The sequence below is a fragment of the Acinonyx jubatus genome, chromosome B2, assembly GCF_027475565.1.
Source record: "Acinonyx jubatus isolate Ajub_Pintada_27869175 chromosome B2, VMU_Ajub_asm_v1.0, whole genome shotgun sequence".
Classification (NCBI taxonomy): domain Eukaryota; kingdom Metazoa; phylum Chordata; class Mammalia; order Carnivora; family Felidae; genus Acinonyx; species Acinonyx jubatus.
The window spans coordinates 95607076-95629088 of record NC_069385.1 but is presented as its reverse complement, the minus strand read 5'-3'; the positions used below and the strand labels follow the sequence as shown (position 1 = coordinate 95629088).

Below are 22013 nucleotides of genomic sequence, written 5' to 3'. Positions count from 1 at the left end.
ATAAATCACACTTGACCTTTTCGATGTATTGTTGAATGTAATATTTGGATTTTTGCAACATCTATGTTCATCACAGATAATTGGCTTGTAATTTTTTTTTTAATGTCTTCATATACGTTTGGTTTCAGGGTGATGCTTAATTCATAGAGTGAATTTGAGGCATTCTTTCTCTTAATTTTTTGGAACAGTTTGAAAAGGAAAGGTATTAACTCTTCTTAAAATTGTTGATAGAGGAAGATAGTGGTGTGGGAAGACTCTAATATGATCACCTTGTCCCATGGATACAATGAGATAACACCCCTGTCAGTGTAAATGACCTGAAGATTGGTAAAACAAACTCTCCCTGATAAACATAGAGAAGAGGCCACATTGAAGAGGAGAGGAAGGGCAGAGACACATTAGGGAGGGACCCACTTGGGAAAGAAAAATCTTTATAAAATTTGGCTTTGAAAAACCAGAGGGACCTAATTTTTCAAGTTCTTGTAATCATCAGGAATTAACACCTGGAACTTTAAAAAATCAGGCTCAGCTCTGGGAGACCCGAAAGGACAGAGTCCCCACCCTTAGAGACTGCACAACAGCCCCATAGATATACTGCATAGAAGCAACAGTTTGAAAAATGCCAGGGGTATACAGAAGGGATATTTCTTTACTAATCTCAGAATGTGTGCTGGCGGGGCAGAGATCATTGGGAGACTTCTAAAAGAGTGGGTGCCCTTTCCTTTTCCACCCTCCAACCTAAACACAGGGACACCTGTGGGAACCAGCACAGCATCACACACACTACCTACCTTGCTAACAGCATGCTTCACCCTTCATTCTCCTGTGGACACCAATACGCCCTTGGCCAGAACCCATTCAAAACAGTGCCACAAGCCTGGCAGTGAGCAAGCAGCCCCAAAAGGAATACCACTCCAAACTGACTCCTACCCCAGGGCGAGGGGAAGATAACACATACCAGTCCAGTTGCAGCCCCACCAGTGAGCTAGAGGAATACATCTAGTCTGACTGTAGCCTCCGCCCACCAACAAAAGCCATCTCAGAGGACAACACAGAGAAACCCACCAGCTGTGGTGCTACCTCATCTCTGGCAAATGCCTTGTCTGCCTCAATTCAAGCCCAAGGCAGTCCCAGACTGGCCCACCAATAATACAGGGGCCAAACCCTGCCCACAACACGCAGAGAGCCATTGCAGATGACTGGACAGATAGTAAATGCAGCTCAGCCACACAACACCTGTGAAGTGACAAGGTCTGGTGCACAAGGAACATTTCACTGCAGAGCACTCAAAAAATCTTCTTCATAAGACCACTACTTTCAAGAGCAAAAGATGTGGCTGACTTTTCTCACACACGGAAATAGGGTGTTAGACAAAATGAGGAGACAGAAGAATATGTCCCAAGTGAAAGAACAGAACAAAATCACAGCAAGTGACCAAAATCCAACAGGTAAGGAATATGCCTGAGAGAGAATTTAAAGTAATGGTCATAACAATACTCACTGGATATGAGAAAAGGGTGAAGGACCTCAGTGAGACCCTTAACAAAGAGATATAAAACATCAAAAAGAACCAATCAGAGATAAAGAACTCAATAACTGAAATTAAAAATGCACTAGAGGGAATAAATAGTATGCTAGGGGAAGAAGAAAAGCAGATGAGCTACCTTTGGGGCAGAGTAATGGAGAGCAATCAAGCTGAGCAGGAGATAGAGAAAATAATAAAAAATGAAAATAAACTTAAGGGAGTTCACAAAAGCAAAAATGAACTATTGGGATTTCATCAAGATGAAAAGTTTCTGCACAGTGAAGGAAACAATCGACAAAATTTAAAGGCAGCCTGCAGAATGGGAAAAGATATTTACAAATGACATATCTAGGAGTTTTATTTATTGGGAATTTTTGATTCCTGATTCAATTTTATTGTCAGTAATTGTGTGCTCACATTTTCTATTTCTTTTTATTCAGTGTTTGTAAACTTGTATGTTTCTAGGAATTTATCCATTTCTTCCAGTTTGTCCCAATTTTTTGGCATGTAATTTTTCATAGTAGTCTCATAATCTTTTGTAATTCTGTAGTGTTGGTTATAACTTTTCCATCATTACTGGTTTTATTTATGAGTCCTCTCTTTGTGTTGATGAATCTTGCTAAAAGTTTATTGATTTTATCTTTTAAAAGAATCTGCTCTTAGTTTCATTGATCTTTGCTATTGTTTTCTAGTCCCTATTTCCGTTATCATTGCTCTTACCTTTATTATTTTCCTTCCATCTACCAATGTTAGGCATTTCCCCCACCCTCATTCCCTTAGGTGTAAAGTTAATTTGAAATTTTGTTTGTTTTCTGAGGTAGACTTTTATCATTAAAAACTTCCCTTTTTGGGGCGCCTCGGTGGCTCAGTCAGTTGAGCGACCGACTTCAGCTCAGGTCATGATCTCATGGTTTGTGAGTTCAAGCCCCATGTCTGGCTCTGTGCTGACAGCTCAGAGCCTGGAGTCTGCTTCGGATTCTGGGTCTCCCTCTCTCTCTGCTCCTCCCCCGCTCGTGCTCTGTCTCTCTCTGTCTCAGCAATAAATAAACATTAAAAAAAAAAACTTCCCTTTTGAACAGCTTTGTTTGCATCCTATATTTTTTGGAAATTTGTGTTAGCATTTTCCCTTGTCTCCAGGTATTTTTAGATTTCTCATTTGTTTTTCTTATTGGCTCATTAGTTGTTTAGTATCATGTTGTTTAGCCTCTACTAGTTTTTTTTTTTTCCCATTTTTTTCTTGTAAATGATTTCTAGTTTCAAAGCATTAGGAATAAAGGTGCTTGATATGATTTCAGTCTTTGTGATTTTACTGAGACTTGTTTTTTATGGCCTTTCATGTGATCTGTCCTGGAGAATGTTTATGTATACCTGAAAACAATATGTGTTTTGCTATTTTTTAAAAAAACTTTCACATGTCAGGTCCCTCTGATCTCATGTGTTATAGCCATTGTTTATTGATTTTCTGTCTGGATGATTGATCCAGTGACATAAGTGGGGTGTTAAGGTTCCCTACTATTATTATGCTGCTGTCTATTTTTCTCTTTGTATCTGTTAATATTTTGCTTTATGGATTTAGGTACACCTATGTTGGGTGCATAGGTATTTAGAATTGTTATATCCTCTTGTTGGATTGATCCCTTTATCATTATGTAATTCCCTTCCTTGTCTCTTGTTACATTCCTTGTTTTAAAGTCTATTTTGTCTGAGAGATATTTCTGTCTAGGTTTCTTTTTGTTTCCATATGCATGGAATACCTTTTTCCATCCTTTCATTTTCAGACTGTATGGGTCTTTAGGTCTGAATTGAATCTCTTGTAGTTTGCAAATAGATGTGTTTGGTTTTTTATCCCTTCAGTCACCCTATGCCTTTTGGTTGAACATTTTTTCCATTTATATTTAAATTATTTATAGGTATGTACTTATTGCCATTTTCTTGATTGTTTCCTGGTACTTTTTGTAGTTCTTTTTTGTTCCTTTTCTCACTCTGTTTTTTGTGATTTGTTGAATTTCTTTACAGTTTTATTTGGACTTTTTCTTTGTTTTTCATGTATCATAATTTGTGGTTACCGTGAAGCTCATATATAATACTCTTTGTTATATACCAGTCTGTTTTAAATTGATGGTCACTTAAGTTTGAATACATTCTAAAATCACTACATTTTTACTAACCCCCACCACATTTTTATATAGATATGTATAAAGATATTTTACATATTTTTATTTTGTGTATTAACTAATCGTTGAAGGTATAGTTGATTTTACTACTTTGGCCTTTTATCCTTCATACTAGCTTTATATATGGCTTCAACTACTGCAATAATGCAGGTGGTCAGGGCTGGACCCTAATTTGCTGGGCTCTGAGGTCTGGCCACAGCTATTTCAGGTGTGCTGGTGGGTGGTGCTGAACACTCTCTCCCCTTTGCAGAAACCACTTTCTAGGGATGGCAGTTCTAGTTGAGGCTGCCTACTGGATGGTTTCAGTCAGCAACCACTTCAGGGGACACCCCAAGTGCTTTATGATAGCACCTTATTCTGTTTTCTTCACATCAACATCATTTGGTGAATGTTCATTTTTATTTGTTTTTTGTCTGAAGCATAAACTCCCAAGAGAGCAGTATTATGTTCATCTTGTTTATCTCTCCATTACTTATAACGATGACTAGTAAAATAGTACTTCAGTAAAACTTGAATGAGTGAATGTATGGGAGAAGACACTTTTCAGGTTTTAAAGCTTTACATCTCACTTAGCTTTTTGAGCTATTGTTATAAAAAATGCATCTGAATATATTTTACAGTTAATTTTTTTTAATGTTTATTTTTGAGAGTGAGAGAGGGAGAGAGCACAAATGGGGGAGGGGCAGAAAGAGAGGGAGATACCGAATCTGAAGTAGGCTCCAGGCTCTGAGCTATCAGCACAGAGTCAGACGCGGGGCTTGTACTCACAAACCATGAGATCATGACCTGACCTGAAGTCAGACGCTTAAACAACTGAACCACCCAGGCGCCCCTTAATGTCCTTATTCAGTGATTCACAAATTACTCAGCATGCAGTCTAGGAAATAGAAATGAGTTCCTCGGCACTGTACAAATTAAAGACATTTATAGCCAGAAAGGAGTGGAACAGGGAAGTTACAGTTGGCCAAAAAAGTGGATATCTTATTGTAAGGTCACTTTCCTTTAGAGGATGGCAGGTGTCTTTCAGGCAGATTAGGTGCCAACTAGGTGATTCCTGATTAGCTAGTTTAAGATTCTATTTCTGCGAGAGCTGAAACTATAATTAAGTCAAGTTTCAATTTGGTTAGATGGGGCTTAGCAAAAGTGACTTCCTTATGGTCCTAGTGTCTTGTTTATAATTCACTCTTTTGATCAGACTCTGAGCCTGAGAGATGTGATAAAAATTGAAGGTACTACCACTACTCTCAGCTCCCACTCTGGAGTTCTGAGGGCTTTTTTGCTGAATCTCTGTGTTATTCATCAATCATGTTGTCTTTTTGCTGAATCTCTTAGTGGAACTCTTGGGTCATGATGTTGCATTTATGTTTTTTAAGTTGGTCACTCTCTTCATTCCTTTTCTGACATGCTTATCTAAAGAGGATCGTTTGCTTGCTGGTTAGCTGCTGTAAACATGCGTTTAAAGCTTTTGAGAGAACAGTGTGCACCAGGGAGAGTACTAGATTATTAAAAGCAACATAATTCCCAGTGTTTGGGGTTCATATCAGAACCATGGTCCCCAGAACCCAAAGCAATTCGAATCAAGTAAGTCAAAGAAAAACTGCATTGAAGGAGTTACTTTCTGAAGCCATCTGGCTTTTTCATTGAACTACTGTGGCAGAATCCCAACTGTCCCAGAAGTGTCAATCCAAGTAAAGTGAGGGGTGTAGGCCATAGCACAAACATCTCCTTGCTGTGCTAAAAGATAATCAAGAGGAACTTTGGCCAGGGAGTCTAGGTATTTTTGTTAGGTTTTATTGCTATATATATTGCTTTAGCAGTAGATTCTTCAATATCTTTAAGAGTAAAAAAGATGTTCCTAATTAAGATACTAATTTGATCTTACTTATAGCCAGAGAATTCAGGAAAAGGATGGCCAGAGGAAAGAAGGAATGCAAAGAAACATCCTTTTTTTTTTTTTTAATTTTTTAAAATGTTTGTTCATTTTTGAGAAGGAAAGTATGCACACACGCACTGGGGAGGGACAGAGAGAGAGGGGGACAGAGGATTCGAAGCAGGCTCTGCACTAACTGCAGAGAGCCCAGTGCAGTGCTCAAACTCACTAACCATAAGATCATGACTAGAGCCAAAGTCAGACACTCAACCAACTGAGCCACCCAGGTGTCCCTGCAAAGAAACATTCTTGATCTGATGTCTTAGGTGGAAGCAGTCTACCTCAATCTAGGCTACTTCTTTCCCTAGTCAATTTGATTTAGAGGGCCATTATTTTCAAAGAACAGGATGTCATGTGAGGACTTTTTGAGCTGTGAAATAAGCAGCCAAGATTCAATACTTTGTAAAAGTACCTTTGTAGGGTCCTTTTTCTGGAATCTCACTTTTGCAAAAGCATCAGAGTAAAAGAATAATTGTCTACATATGACAAAAGACTTAAAAAGCCTGTGGCTAAAGATGTGATGAGACTTTATTTTAATGTAATTTACCAGGAAATTTGCTTATTTCTGTGATACACAACATTTTAAGAAAATGACTGGAATTATGACTGATAACATTATACCAGGACGTATCAGATTTCTAGGAATTTCATACAGTTTCTAGAATACATAATGAATAACTCATATCCATACAAATATTGCCTAATAACTTTTAACATCACTTCTTATTTGATAATGCTTTCCACTTAATTGAACATATCAAATAAACCAAATTAGTTTAACATTTTACCAGGTGAAAGACAAATCCTCTGATATTTTTCAGGGGCCTTCTGGTAAATCTCAAAGCTTCTTTCATGTAAAAAAAGACTGTTTAGAATTTGATTTGGGGATGTCATCAAACCTTCAAAAGGTTTGCACATTTGACCAAATATGATCACAGATCATTATGGAATAATACCTAATTACCAATTTAAGCAAAGTAGATGTTAAAGACATATACAGAAGGTTACATAGTTGTGCACAAAACTTAGCTCTCTTAATATTGAGAATATTGGGTTTTCTTAAGCAATCACAGAGCTAGTAAAGACAACAGGTAACACAGTAAATTGTTTTCATAAGACACAAAATCTTTGCCGACCATTCAGATTACTTAAAAGGTAAAGAAACTTTCATAGTTGCTTAAAGCAGACCAAAAGTCCAAGAAACTACTCTAATTGTGCAACAGTGTACTTTTGAATTTAAAATTCATTTTAAAAATTAAATCCATTCTAATTATAGCCAGCTGGATCACACGTAAAATTTATTTCCCCAGTTTTTTAATACAAACTTTCTATTACTTTTCTATCCTGATTTTATATATGATTTTGTCATATACTTGTAGTTACTTTACAACAACTATTTTACTTTCCTTGCCTGTTAGACATAATCATTGCTAAAAAGTTTATCTGTAAACTCTCATCCAACTTATCTCTCTTTAAATCATTTTTTATGTATTTAGATTACTCTTAAAAATTTCACAATATGTTAATCAAAATTAGACATCCTGCTAAGTTTTTTTTGTTGTTGGCAGTACCATCCAGAGGTAGAAAAATGTGACATAACTACAACATTTATACATAAACACACATGAACATATAGAAAGATGCAAACAAATACCTTATTGTTCTAAAATTTTAGCCATAGGAATGTTCTCAGCAGAGGTGAGAGCTGGTGGAGGCTAGGCATGAGCTCCCCCCACACCTACTTGGTGCTAAGGCTCCCAGCCACAAAAACCCCATCTTAAATGGAACATGCCATGGAAACCATGATGTTCATGTTTCATAAAGTTTGCTGAGGATAAAGGCTGCTTAACAAAGGAGGACCTGAGAGTACTCATGGAAAAGGAGTTCCCTGGATTTTTGGAAAATCAAAAAGATCCTCTGGCTGTGGACAAAATAATGAAGGACCCAAACCAGTCCCAAGATGGCAAAGTGGGCGTCCAGAACTTCTTTTTGCTAATGGCTGGGCTCACCATTGCATAAAATGACCATTTTGTAGTACACATGAAGCACAAGGGAAAGAAGTAGGCAACATTGAGCAATACTCCCACCCAATGAGAGTTCTCCCACGGGGTCTCTTAAGGAATCTGCCCCACAGCTCCCTCCCCTGTGTAAAGGATTCCATGAGCAAATTGAGACTCTCAGAAAATGTACAAATAAAATCTAACCCCCATTTGAGAAACAGAAAGAAAAGTCGGTGAAAACCAGATAAACTTTTGATTATTATATTGCTTGCATCCTCTTGCCCTCAATAAACAAATTCCTTTTCTATTTCCTCAGAAAAGTAATAATAATAAAATAAAAATAAAATTTTAGCCATGAGTCAGGTGTGATGATGCAAAACTTACTAGTTTATAAAAAAGCAGTTGAATCCAAACCATATTTCTGACAGATGGTATAAGTTAAGGTTACCTGCTCAGATGCCTAAGCTTTTATTCATTTGTAAAGAAGACTTTTAAGATTTTCATAGACTTTGTTTTCAAATAGTCCTCCCCCACCCTTTTTTATCTTCTGATAAAAATTCCTCCCTGAAGTTTGCATTTTGAAGAGATAGCCTACATAGGAGTTACTGAGAAGATAGTAGTAGAACATCTGCATTTCAATGACCCAGGGAAAGAATGAATGTCCTTCTAAGCAGAGCTTTTGTTTCCTGAATTCAGAATTTTACTGTACTTAACCAGCCTTCTGAGATGACTAAGGGTTTTGGTATTGACAGAAAGAATAAGTGGCTTTGAATTGCTTCTAGAGCTGCATTTTCTGTCCTGGTAAAGACCCAGTTCATATGAAAAGAACAGTTCTTAATTCTTCAGTGAGTCAGTAGCAACCTGAATTCAAAGGCTTTACACACTCATGCAACTACATTATCTTCAATTTGCTTGTTTTTATCAAGGAGAATATCTTCAATGAAGATGGAAATCAGAAGAATTCTATATTCTAGATTTAGAGCTCTGTTTTTGGGATATTTGTCTTTACCTCTGGGTAGCTTAGGTGACAAGGCCTAGAAGTTCCTGTCAGGCTTTAAATATCAGCTTTCAGTTTGCCTATCTCTGTCAGTAGAGCTACTTTAAAAAGTCCTTTCAAAATCTTGTCAGCTTTTAGCCAGACAGACAGGAAATATTTCTGGCAAAATCAAACAACTCTATGGATACAAGACATGTCCCCAAAGAGGGTACAAAGGATACAACCCTCCCAAGATCCAGAGCCATTCCCAAAGATAGTTGAAAGAAAAGAAAGACTTTCACAATTCCCCTCAGGGTCTGCATGTGGTGAAGCCCAAACTGCAAATGGAGTGGTACCATCATTTCTGTCTTACCATATTTGGGGGATCCCTAACCTGACATGCCAAGCCAAGTCATCAGAACACAAAATGAGACATACGAGAAAGAAATAGTTGTCTGTGAGAGAGAAAGGATCAATAACCAGTGGGTCTGGATTTGGAAAGGAAGGGACAATGTGAAATTTTACCTTCTCTCAGCTGAGTACTACAGATAGAGATCCAGGAGAGCTGACTTTGTTAAGATTTTTCACCTTTCATTGGCTTTTGCCAGTTTTCCCAGGATCCCATCTGTAGGTTCCAGAGTTGAGTGGGTTTCAGAGTGTAGGTCCAATATTGGCATGATTTTCCCTTAATTTTCATTTATTCTTGGCTATTTAATGGAATAACTTGAAGCAATTTGCAAGAGAATTCGTAGAGTCCTATCAACTCTGAGAGGGGCCTATATGAGGACCCTCCAAGAGTAAATATGGTGGCATCTGTAAAGTCACTAACTTGGTGGACTTTCTCTTATGGTTGTATGACAGTCTTTTCAGAATGGAAAGGCAGTTCAGATAGAAGATTAGTAGTAGACTCTGAGTACTCAGGTAAAGGAGGATGGAGGGGAGTAGTAGAAGTCACATCAGCCTTAGTCTTGTAAGTGCCTCTTAAGTCTTTTCATTAGCCTTTTATAATGAATCATTCAGTGAAGCTGTTTTTGAATCTTATAGCCTTTTGGAGGCTTCTGCATACCAGTTCAAATAGGTATCCTATTTGTTTGATTTGGGAACTCTTGCTTTCAAGTGCACTTCTTGTTCCCTGTAAAGGCGTTTTAATTCTAGTTTGTCTTAATAAGATTTTGCCATTTTTATAGATATGTGCAGCTTTTAGGACCACAGTTTTTAGATATAAAATAAGCAGTTGTGCCAGATGGTAGTATACTCATTTTTTTTTAAATATGAGGATTCCATTTCTTTAATTAGGCCTTCGGTTCTTGGAGCCAAGTTAATGCCTGAAAAGGGGTATGCCGCTAGGTTGGGGATTTGGGGTGTTTTACAGTGTACCTCGTTGCATAGAATTTTTTTGAGGTTGGCAGGTGACCTAGTGTCAATCTAACCCATTCCATGATCAGTTTATCCTAGTATGGGAGTCTTAGAGTTAGGTGGCGAGGACTCTAATACAGCTTTTAAGCGCTTGATCCATGCCTACAAATTTTGCAACTTTGGCTTCTGTGACTTCCATTAACAGCAGATCTGTTAATCATTTTACCTCATGTGCACATTAACAGAAACCAGTAGTAACCAAGGAAATGGACTGTGCATATCAGCAGTAACCAAAGAGAGAGTACTGTGGACTGGCCAAGAAAAGGCCTTAGGTATGTACCACTAGCAGTTTCCAAAGTGGAACTAGAGACTGAACCATCATACTGCAGCAAATGGGGACCATGGACTGAACCAAGGGCAAGGAACTCCGATTTTAGATGTAATTGTCTGCCAGCTCAAGCCTACCTGCTAAATAAACCCTTGACTGGGACTGTGGACTAACCATGGACTAAGGACTGGCTCTCTGTTAGAGCCTCCTGTCAGTCTAGATTGACCCATTAATCCTGGACTGGAAAGCCATTTAGATCAGGAGCGTACAACACAAAGAGAGTGGAGCTCAGAACCAAGAGGAACTTACCCATGTCCCTCAGAAACAGTGAGAAAGACCTAGAACCCAAAGGTTCATGGGCCTCAACTCTCGTGTTTCTTATTCCCGAAGCCATCAGAAGTTTCTGGATTCCACTCCTGCCATCAGCCTGTTGAACAAATATCAACTAAGTACATTTTTAAAGATCTTACTGGCTTTATTCAATGATTGATGAATTGGGCAGCACCCAATCTAGTAGATAGAAGATCCAAGGAACTGTTCTATTATAGGTTTTTTGTTTGTGGTTGCCATGAGTTTCATATATAACAATCAGCAGTTTTAAGTTGATGGTTACTTATGTTCAAATGCATTTTAAAAACATTACAGCCCCCCCCCCCATGTTGTATGTTTTTTGAAGTCGTACTTTACAACTTTTTATTTTGTGTTTTCCTTAAGTAATAGTTATAGATATAGTTTATTTGCTATTTTTGGTTTTTAACTTTCATCCTAGCTTTATAAAGTGGTTAATCAACTACCTTTTCTATACGTTAGCTTTTACCAATGAAATTCTTTCTTTCTGTCTTTCTCTTTCTTTCTTTAAAAGGTGAAAGATTTATTCGATCTGAAGAGAAACCAGAGTATTGGGATTTTTGTTTTTCTTTCATAAGTTTCTTCTAGTTACAGCCTTTTGTTTTCTGTCTAAAGGAGTCTTTTTAACATTGTAAGGCTGGTTTTGTGATGATGAACTACTTTAACTTTTGTTTGTCTGGGAAACTATCTCTCCTTCAATTATGAAACATAACCTTGCCAAATAGAGTATTCTTTGTTGTAGGTTTTTTCCTTTTAGTCCTTTGAATATATCATGCCACCTCCTTCTGGCTTGCTCATTTTTTGCTGAAAAATTAGTGGATAGTCATATGGGGGTTTTCCGGTATAAAACTAGTTGCTTTCCTCTTGCTGCTTTCAAGATTCTCTCTTTATCTTTAATTTTTGACACTTTAACAATTATGTGTCTTGATGCAGACCTCTGGGTTCTTCGTCTTGTTTGGGGCTCTCCATGATTCCTGAACCTGGATGTCTTTCCTTCTCCAGATTAGGGAAGTTTTCAGCTATTATTTCTTCAAATAAATATTCTGCTCCTTTCTTTCTTTTCCTTTTTGTACATAAGTGAATTAGTACACTTGATGTTCCAGAGGTCCCTGAAATTATCCTCATTTTTTTTTAATGTTTTTTCTCTTTGCTATTGAGTTGAGATAATTTCCTCTACTCTCTTTAAGGTTGCTGATCTACTCTGCATCCTGTAATCTTCTTTTGATTCCCTCTACTTTTCATTTGTTATTATATTCTTTAGCTCTGATTTTTTTTTTCTTTCTTTGTTGAAATTGTCACTTTGTTCATCCATTCTTGGGTTCACTGAGCATCCTTACGACCATTACTTTGCACTCTATCAGGTAGATTGCTTATCTCCCCATCGTTGTCAGTGTTGTTCTTTTTTAAGGTTTTATCTTGTTTTTTTTATTTGGAACATATTCTTCTGTCTCTTCATTTTGCCTGATTCTCTGTTTTGTTACTGTGTATAATGTAGAACAGCTGAGTCTCCCATTCTTAAAGGAGTAGCCTTATGTAGAAAGTGTCTTTTGGGACCCATAAGCACAGTCCCCTCAATCAGCAGAAGCATGAACACCAGGGGTATACCCTGTGTGGGCTGCATGTACCCTCTTGTTGTAGGGTGGGTCATGGCTGCCGCAGGCACACTGATGGGTAGGGCTGCCACTAGGGGCAGGAGTTGCTTCCAGGCTGACACCACCCACTGGGAGGTGTGATGGGAATGGGGGCCACTTTGGCGGTGCATCTGTTGGGGTGGGCAGGTTTGTAGGGGAATGCTGGGGCAAGGTGAGCAGTGCTATGTGGATCAGAGTACCAAAAGTGGTGCCTGTCAGCACTTCCAATCCAGATAAAATTCCTATAGATTCCTTCACCTCTGGCACATGCCTAAAATTAGCCAGTTCATGTATGGCCAAAGTGCTTGCTTTTCAGATTGCTGCCTCTGTGCGGGTTTCTGGAGCAAGCGATTTTGTGTGCACACTTTTATTTTCCTGTAACCCCCTGACTCTCCCAAAGTTAAGCCCCACTGATTTTCAGAGCCCTAAGTTATGTGGATGTGTCTTTTCAGTGCAGGTCCCCAGATCCGGAGTAGCCAAAGTGGGGCTTGAACCCCTCACTCCTCAGAGACCTTTGCATTGGTGATACCCCTCCCACGTGTGGGCCCTGACCAAACTGTGCCTCTGCCTCCCCTAACCATCTCGATGTGACTTTTTCTTATATCATTAGTTGTGGAAAGCTGTTCTGCTATTCATTAGGTTGTTTTCAGAGAGAGCTGTTCTATATGTAGTTGCAGTTTTGGTGTGTTTGTGGGATGAGGTGAGACAGTATCCTCCTGCTCCACCATCTTGATCAAGAATCTCTGTGATTGGGGCACCTGGGTGGCTCGGTCGGTTAAACGTCCAACTTCAGCCCAGGTCACAATCTCATAGCTTGTGAGTTCAAGCCCTACGTTGGGCTCTGTGTTAACAGCTCAGAGGTTGGAGCCTGCTTCAGATTCTGTCTCCATCTCTCTCTGCCCCTCCCACTCTCATGCTGTTGTCTCTGTCTCTCAAAAATAAATAAATATTTTTTAAAATTAAAAACAAGAATCTCTGTGATTGATTTTTTTAGCACTTGAAATGTGGCTGGTCCAAATCAAGATGTACCACTGAAGGCAGTGGTGTATTGGTAAACCAGCTAGTGGAGGGGTCGGGTAGGAGAGCCTTGATTTATGTCATTTGCTGATTTCTGTTAATGTAAGTACTTCTGTTGTGGCCAATTTTAAACTACCAAAGTGATGTCAAAACCCTGACTTGGAAAGTCATAATGCACAATTGATTCTCAGAAGCCAATGTGAGTCAGCTCTAGTATAACACTTAAAGGATAAAATATATACCAGGTTTCAAAAATTTAAGTGAAAAAGCATTATAAAATATCTCAGAAATATTTTATATTAATTGCATGTCAAAATGACAATAAACTATTAATTCAAATAAGTTAAAATTAATTTCATTTGTTTCTACCTTTATTTTTATTTTTTTAATGTTTATTTGTGAGAGAGAAAGAAAGAGAAAGAATCTGAAGCAGGATCCAGGCTCTGAGCTGTCAGTACAGAGCCTCATGTGGGGCTCGAACGCACGGACCATGAAATCATGACCTGAGCTGAAGTCAGATGCTCAACCAACTGAGCCACCCAGGCAATGCTTATTTTTATTTTTTTAATGTTTATTTATTTGGGGGGGACAGAGAGACAGAGTGCATGCCGGGGAGGGGCAGAGAGAGAGGGAGACACAGAATCTGAAGCAGGCTCCAGGCTCTGAGCTGTCAGCACAGAGTCCAATGTGGGGCTTAAATCCATGAAGCTCGGGATCATGACCTGGGCCAAAGTGGGATGCCTAAGCAACTGAGCGGCCCAGGCACCCCTGTTGCTACCTTTTTAATTATAGTTAGAAAGTTTAAAATTATAGATGTCATTCATTATATTTCTGTTGGAGAACAATGCTCTAAATAGTTACATGGGACTACTGAGCCTTTGGGACTAAGTATTAGAGTGATTAGTTTCTATTTCCCTATCATATTTTAATATTTGCTTCTAGCATACAATTGTATTTGACCAATTAAAACTGATGTTTACTTTTACATGTTGACTCATAAATTAGTATAAATATTTTTCAAGTTTTTTAGTTGAAATGATGCATTATTTACAAATATACTTATGTATTAATATTTTTGAAACTTTTTTCTCATTTTAGTTTTTAGGTTTTTTTAAGAGAAGAAGGAAATGTGTTTTAGGAGTTTTACTGGGCATAACCATTAATAATATATTTTTAAGTTTATTTATCTGTTTTGAGAGAGAGCACACATGTGTAAGTGGAAGAGGAGCAGAGAGAGAGGGAGAGAGAGAAAATCCCAAGCAGGTTCTGTACCACCAGTACAGAGCCCAATGCGGGGCTCAAACTCACGAACTATGAAATCGATTAGTTCATGTGTTCAAATAGATCGAAGTCAAATGCTCAACCCAGGTGTTCCAATAATTATTTTAAAAGCAAATCTAATTGGTGCTTTCAAGAAACTTAATAGTGATACTAAAATTATGAAATATGTAAAGATGTATGCTCTTTTTACTTTTTGAGAGGTAGGTTAACCTTTCGTTTTCCTAGTACAAGAGTTCTCAAGAAGTTAGTGACCATCTTAAATCTAAAACTGACAAATGCCTTTTAATGAAGAAATCTTTCAAAATGGACAGCTTAAGAAACAGAAATAACACTATGTCAAGAAGATTTTATGGCAAAGATAAACTTCAGTGACTCCTTACTCAATGTTCATATAAATCTGAACTACCTAAAACTCCTATGAGTTTCTTAGGTAAAGAGTATTTGTCAATAGATAGTATTCAGTCTGTCCATTACTTTATGAACAGTAACTGCTTCAAAGAGCAGCTTTTCTGTCTATTTCATCTCTAGGAGCATCTCTTGATTTATGAGAACAGTACTTAGATTGCTGCACTTAGCTTTGCTTTTCTTATAGTTGTAGTTTAAGATGTGTACATTGTTCTTGGTATATCTTAGAACTACATTAAGGAAAAGTTTGGAAGTTGAGCATTAGAATTGGGATGAGGAGGATGTGATTGCATTTTTGGCTTTATCACAAAAATCATTGAATATCTAAAATATATTTCTGTATATATCCTTCCTTTTTTTATAGATTGAAAATAAATGGTCATTTGTGCGATTTTTTTTTAATGTTTATATGTTTTGAGAGAGTGTGTGAGCTGGGGAGGGACAGAGAGAGAGGGAGAGAGAGAGTTACAAGGGGGGATTGGAACACTGGACTTGAGCTCACAAACGGTGAGGTCATGCTGAGCTGAAATCAAGAGTCAGATGCTTAACTGATTGAGCCACCCAGGCACCCTGAAAATAAATGGTCATTTGAAGATTATTTAATATTGTTCAATATGTTTCAAAGGAAAAATCACTTCAAAAGTCAAATAACATTTGCCACTGTTAGCCAAACCTATTGAAGTTTACTTTTATTAAAATTGCATTGAAATAGAAGACATAGTTTTTCTTTAAAGGAAATTTAGTACCCTGTTTATAATTATTTCTATTTCTAGAATCATTTTATTTGTTCATTACATGAAAATTATATCTATAGAGGAATTTCAGTAGCATATGATGCTGTCACTTATGATACTTATAATAAAATCTAGTCTGTCTACCTGTAGACATAACTGTTCACCTAGCTTAATTCTATTTCATGATCCATTTTATAGAGTATTCTCCCAGAGCCTTCCTCCCCTTTTTTAAGAGAAGCAAACTTAAAGAATACAAAAAATTAAATAACTAACCTTACTTTATATAGCAAGTGTTAGAAAGTCTTAGTGTGCTTAGCTTTAAGCCATTTCAGACTTCTTGGTATTGTTTCCCATCAGCTTACAGTGTATTTCATGTTGTTTTCTGTTTCTGATCTTTATTTATATATATGCATATGCATATGTATGTATGTAAACCTCTATGCATATGTGTATGTAAAATATTATATATATGCAAATTTACATATATTTTTCTCTTAATCCTGTAGTCCTTGGACAGACCTTTAAGTGACAGATTTTACTTTCTGTTTCAATATCATGTCTGATATGATACATTTCTTTTTATAAGTAAGATATTTGAAAATAACTACTAAATTAGTATAAATATTTTCATCATTTCCATAAAGATCATAGGACATAGGGATTCTGGACTGACTTGCATTTATATTAGGCACAAAAATAGAATACTTAAGCACAGTTTTAATTGGTGAGTCGTGGGATTGATTTTGGCAGTACTTTTGTCCATATTGCTGAGTAGACTTTACATATATGTTCTCATTTGTCCTCCCTTCTCCCCTTTTCTCTTTCTTCTCATTCCCTTCCTTCCCTTATTCCAAGTTCACTTAGTCGTTGATGTTCCCTTAAAGCTTAAATCCTTTAACCCAAATGTTAGTATTAAACTGCACTAAGGAATTCAGTATTTTGGGTGGCAGTTTAATAGCTTCTCAAGAATGCTTTTTGGGTACCTATTATTAATGATTCAAATCTTTATTCAAATATAGTAAGTTAAAAGACAATGAGAAATTTTCAATATTAGCATTTTTATATTGTACAAAAAAACATAATAGGGAGTAATGTGATTACCAAATTTGAGTGTCATACACCTTCCAGAAAGCCTCACTTCTATTTAGTAGTTGGCTGATTTGTGAGAATATTTCAGGATTTATGAATTGTGGCATAGTACATTTTCCAATTGAGGAGGTTCACACTTTTAATAAGATTCTCATGGCTTCTCAAAGATCTAAGAAATAGCTATCATCATTCTTTTTCTAATGTGTTTGCATATATATGCACACATGAAGAGATTTAGAGAGCAGATAAGTACAATAACTAGAACAGTATACATAGTAGCTTATTATCATTATTATTATTATTCACATTTTTCCATCCCTCTTCCTGCAAAAACTAACAAGCAAAAAATAATTGGACTGTGTTACAGATTGGTTTACTGTGCTGATTGGTGTGCAGGAGGTTCATTGGGGAGTTCTCTCAGGATCCGTATCTGTCAGGGAGTGAAGACAGGATTGAGCAGAAGGAGAAGGTGGTCTTTAGTTGATCCTTCAGGGAACTCTGATGCTGGGATGACCCTGCAGAGGTGTCCCTAGTTGGAGCAAGGGCTGTTGGCCTTTCTGTCACTGCACCAACCAGTCACTGGATCTGGCTGCTCTCTGGAAGGGAACAGCACCTTGAGCAAAATGGCTTTCCTCAGCCTCAGCTGAGAGGGACTTCTGCCACAGGCTGGCAGTCATCAACACTCTCTGACCCTGGAGAAATGTGTGTCCTTGTTCTGAGGAGAGGGGATGTAGACAGCATACCACAGAGTCCACTACATAATCTCCACGGAATGTGAATGAAACACTGGATGTTCAAGCCAGAAATCAGGAAAATATTCAAGGCTCCTTTCTGTTAAGTGTTATTGAATCTGTTCGCTCTTTCGTCTCTCTGTCTTCCGTAACCTAGGATGTCATGTCACTTTAATTCCTAATTTTCAGTCTCTTTCCCCCAAAAGCCCTTCACACGATGCCAGAGTAATCTTTCTAATATACTTTAATTTCTGCCCATCCTTAAACACTTTGCTGTCCAGTTTCTCTGCCTCCTTTGCATGTTATTCCCTGTGTCTGGGTTGTCCTTACCCTTTTCTTTATCTTGGTAACTATTACTCATTTATTATAATTTCACTCAGTAGGGCCCTCCTCTGGAAGTTTCAATCACTTTTCCTCCCTTTCCTCCTCTGTAACATCCTGCTTATTGTTTGCCCTCCCCTCTAGACTCATCGTGACTTCATCCTCCCTGGGAGCAGAAATGGTGTCTGTCTTCTGAATAAAACCAGTCTCTAACTACAGTGCCTGGAATTCATTATAGGAGCTTAATGAATGTGGGCTGAATGAATGGAGTAAGCAAATGAATGACTCACTCAATCAGTTCATAGTCTGAAAGCTTATTTGAGAGGCGTTGGCAGAGGCCTGTCTGTGTTTGCATATATTAGCGTTTGCCTGCATGTGTAAAACTATATATAGCAATGGCAGATTTCTACATTTGGATTCAAGTTAATGTGATAGATTATTTTCATTCTCTTCTCCAGAGTGTGTTCAGATGTGGCTAGAGAAACCTCTCAAGCTCTGTTAACACCTTGTGGAAGAACTAAATTAGTAATTTTTTTGCTGTGGTCTACACGCACCGCCCCTCCCCCCTCCCGCCCCAGACAAAGTTAGAAAGATGTAAAGCAACTAACTGAAACAGTTCTAGTAACAGTGCTCTAAGACTGATTTAAATAGAAGTAAGTTGCCTTGGTGAGGAAAGACATTTTATTACTCAATAAACATTTACTGAGCACTTGACATGTCACTGAGTTTTCGGTGTGTTCAAATCTGGAAATAGAATGATTAAGAAACTATTTTAGAGCTCTTAGTCTAATGGTGCCAAAAGGCATAATTCACTATAATAAAGTGTGATAAGTGCTTTAATAAAAATACATTTAAAGTGCCAGCTGGAGAACCAGAGGGCAGGATCTGCTGAGCGAGAGGTGTGAACTCAGGGAATGCTTCCTGTAGGAAGTGATCATTGCATTGCTTTTGAAAATTGAGTAGGAGTTTCCCCAGTGGAGGGAAGTGAGGCTTATGAGGCAAAAGGAACAGCATTCATTCAACATGAATAAATAATAACAAGGTGATGACTATATTCCAGTTACTGTTCAAGGCACAAGACCTCTGCCTTTATGGAGCTGCTGTTCTAGTAGGGGAGACAGTGAACAAATTAAGTGTGGTAAGAGGAACCTAGCCAACACCAGGAAATAGCATAAGACTTGGGGAGGTGAGCCTGTGTAGACAAGGTTGTCAAGGTGTGTTTTGAGGAGCCCTAGTCCTGGGAGAGCTATGGAACAAGTTCTGGAGACAAATTACTCTGAAGAACACTATCCTGTTAAGTCCTGCTATAAAGAAACTTAGATAATTCTCATTGGAACCAAACCAAAAAAGGCATTAGGTGAAAAAACCCTCTGAGTCATTAGGATTTTGTGAGCTAAAATTCCAAAGAATACACTGTGGGAGGACGTGGACTAGAGCGTAAAGACCCCAGTGACCAGGCAGAGCAGGAGAGGGGCCCAAAGAAGGAGACTTGGGGCCTGATGAACAAGGCCTTTTGGACCATAATGAATTTGTGACCCGTTTTCGGCTGGAAGCCAGCAATGCCAGGGTTAGATTTGATTTTAGAAAAGTTACTATGGTGGCAGTTTGGAAGCTGTCTTGAGTGAGGAAAGAATAAGTCAAGAAGCTTTTCAATAAAAAAGAGAATGATTACAGCCTGAACAATGGGGAGGAAAGGGTATGTTTTTAGAGACATTTGGAGGTGGAATCGATTCAGTCGGATAACTATGTTTATAGAAAATGAAGAGTGAGTCAGAAAAATTCTTGGCATGTAATGTTTTAAATGAGTGAAAGTACATCTTCAAGAGAGGGAAACTTGCCCCTGATCTGCCAATAAATGAAGGTCACAGCAGAGATGTAAGGTGGTGGCTGCCTAAGCTATGCTGAGTGTGTAAGAAATAGGAGCAAAGTAATATGTTCAAAAGTGTTCCAGACTCTGCGTCTGTACCACATTTTCTTTCACCTTTGAAATAAAGGATGGTTAGAGATGAAGTGGAAAAATATCAGCAGGTCTGCTTTCAAAAGGTTGAGCTTTTTACAAAGAAACAAGCTTGTTATCACTTTTAAATAAGACAGAATATGACCTTGAATTAGAGACAGATTAACTGCATGTCTAATTGGTGAGCTCAGTACACCTAGCTGTGCAGCACCTGACTCACCAAAGCCAAGGACAGGCAGGTGGCTATGTTCTGCTGCCAGGAAATCATCTGGACCTCACTGGCAGGCTCTGAAGTAAAGGGCATAGAGGAAGCTACAGATGGCAGGGAATAGTAGAGAGCATTAGGAAGAAAGAAGGAAGTGTGGCTCAAAGTGATAAAATGTTATGTACATTTCTGTTTTAAATTTTTTTCTATATTTCTAGTGTGTGTGTGCGTATGTAAATAGAAAGGTTTCCCATCAGTATTTTGTATATCCTATGTTTGTCAACTAGCTGTGATATATTACCAATGAAATAAGAAAAACATCACCTAATATGCTCCTTCCTCCTCTACTGGAAGGGTATCTTGGGTAGCCACTGTATTAGAATTCAAAAGAAATAAACAAAAAATTCAAAACCAAAATAGTTATTTGCCCTGAGGATGAAGAGGTAGATGAAGTGTTATTCTTCATGGTGGGCTTCGGTCAGCTGTTAAAAAATAATTAAAAATAAAAAGCAAAGTTAAAGAATATTAATTACCAAAATCTAGTTTGATGTCACTACTCTTATTTTTTTCTGAGCCTTTTGGTCACTGATGAATTAGAACAATAAATGGATTGTTATGCTTGACATTTTGTACTTTATTCTGGAAATATTGGCATTAAAAACCAAAAGTAAAATTTCCATTTGATCAATAGTCTTAAATCCTCACAGAAATTTTTCTTTAAACAATTTTGTATTTTCGGGATACCTGGGTGGCTCAGTGGGTTAAGTGTCTGATTCTCGATATCTGCTTAGGTTGTGATCTTGCAGTCATGAGATTGAGCCCCGTGTTGGGCTCCACATTGAGCATGGAGCCTACTTGGGATTCTCTCCTCCCCTCTCCCCCTCTCCCTTCTGCCCCCTCTCCCCCTCCTGCTCACTTGCATGCACACTCACATGTGCACACACACTTTCTATCTCTCAAATAAATAACTTAAAATAAGTTTGTATTTTCAGAGGAGCCTTATTTGATATGATTATTCAAATTCTTTGGTTACATTTTTCTAAAGCAGAGTTAGGAAAACTTCTAGCCAGGGTGCCTGGATGGCTCAGTTGGTTGAGCTTCTGACTTTGGCTCAGGTCATCTCACAGTTCATGAGTTCAAGCCCCATGTCGGGCTCTGTGCTGAGAGCTGAGACCCTGGCTGGAGCCTTCTTTGAATTCTGTGTGTGTGTCTCTCTCTCTGCCACCCTCTGCTTGCACTCTGTCTCTCAAGAATGAATAAACGTTAAAAAAAGAAAAACTTCTAGCTTCGTCATCAGAATTGACACTTATTTTGGTATATACAAGAGGAAATCATGCTCTTCCAAAATGGAATTTGAAACACCTTTTATGAGCTATGGGTTATACTTTGGTGTTTACAGGCCACGTAAATAGTAAGCTGTGATCTCCATTTCATTTACCCCATTCCTCTGGCTTTCTACATTTTTCTTCTACCTGGTTCTTTCATTTTCCTGTTTGTTTCTTTTTGTTTCCTCCTCACATTTCTTCATCTCATTTAGTTTCCCTCACCTGTTTTATTTCTGACCCTCTTCTCTGGCCAGTCCCTGCCTGCTGAACTGGAACCTTATGGAGCTATCCCTCTAAGAAGAGCAAAGGCCAATTTAGGAGGATGGAGGTTTGACCCTTCAGAAGTTATCTGGCTGAATGAACATTGCCAAAAAAGTACTGTTGCCTAACTACATCTTCATTCTGGCTTCTTTACAGAATTTCATTTTCCTTTTTATTTTTTATTTTTTTAAGTTTGTTTATTTTTGAGAGAGAGCAAGCCCGCGTGTACAAGTGGGGGAGGGGCAGAGAGAGAGGGAGGCACAGAATCCAAAGCAGGCCCCAGGCTGTCTGCACAGAGCCCAACGCAGGTCTTGAACTCAACAAACCATGAGATCATGACCTGAGCCAAAGTCAATTGCTTAACCAAGCCAGCCTCCCACAGAATTTCATTTTCTTTAAAAAAATTTAATGTCATATTA

The 22013-nt window shown here is 38.1% G+C and overlaps 1 protein-coding gene and 1 pseudogene across 3 annotated transcripts in view; both read left to right on the top strand.

Annotated features, from left to right (window-relative positions):
- The window catches only part of PRIM2 (DNA primase subunit 2), a 336405-nt gene that overhangs the window by 298708 nt on the left and 15684 nt on the right, over positions 1-22013 (top strand). The window lies entirely within an intron of this gene.
- LOC106973044 (protein S100-A10-like) lies at positions 7351-9547 on the top strand (annotated as a pseudogene).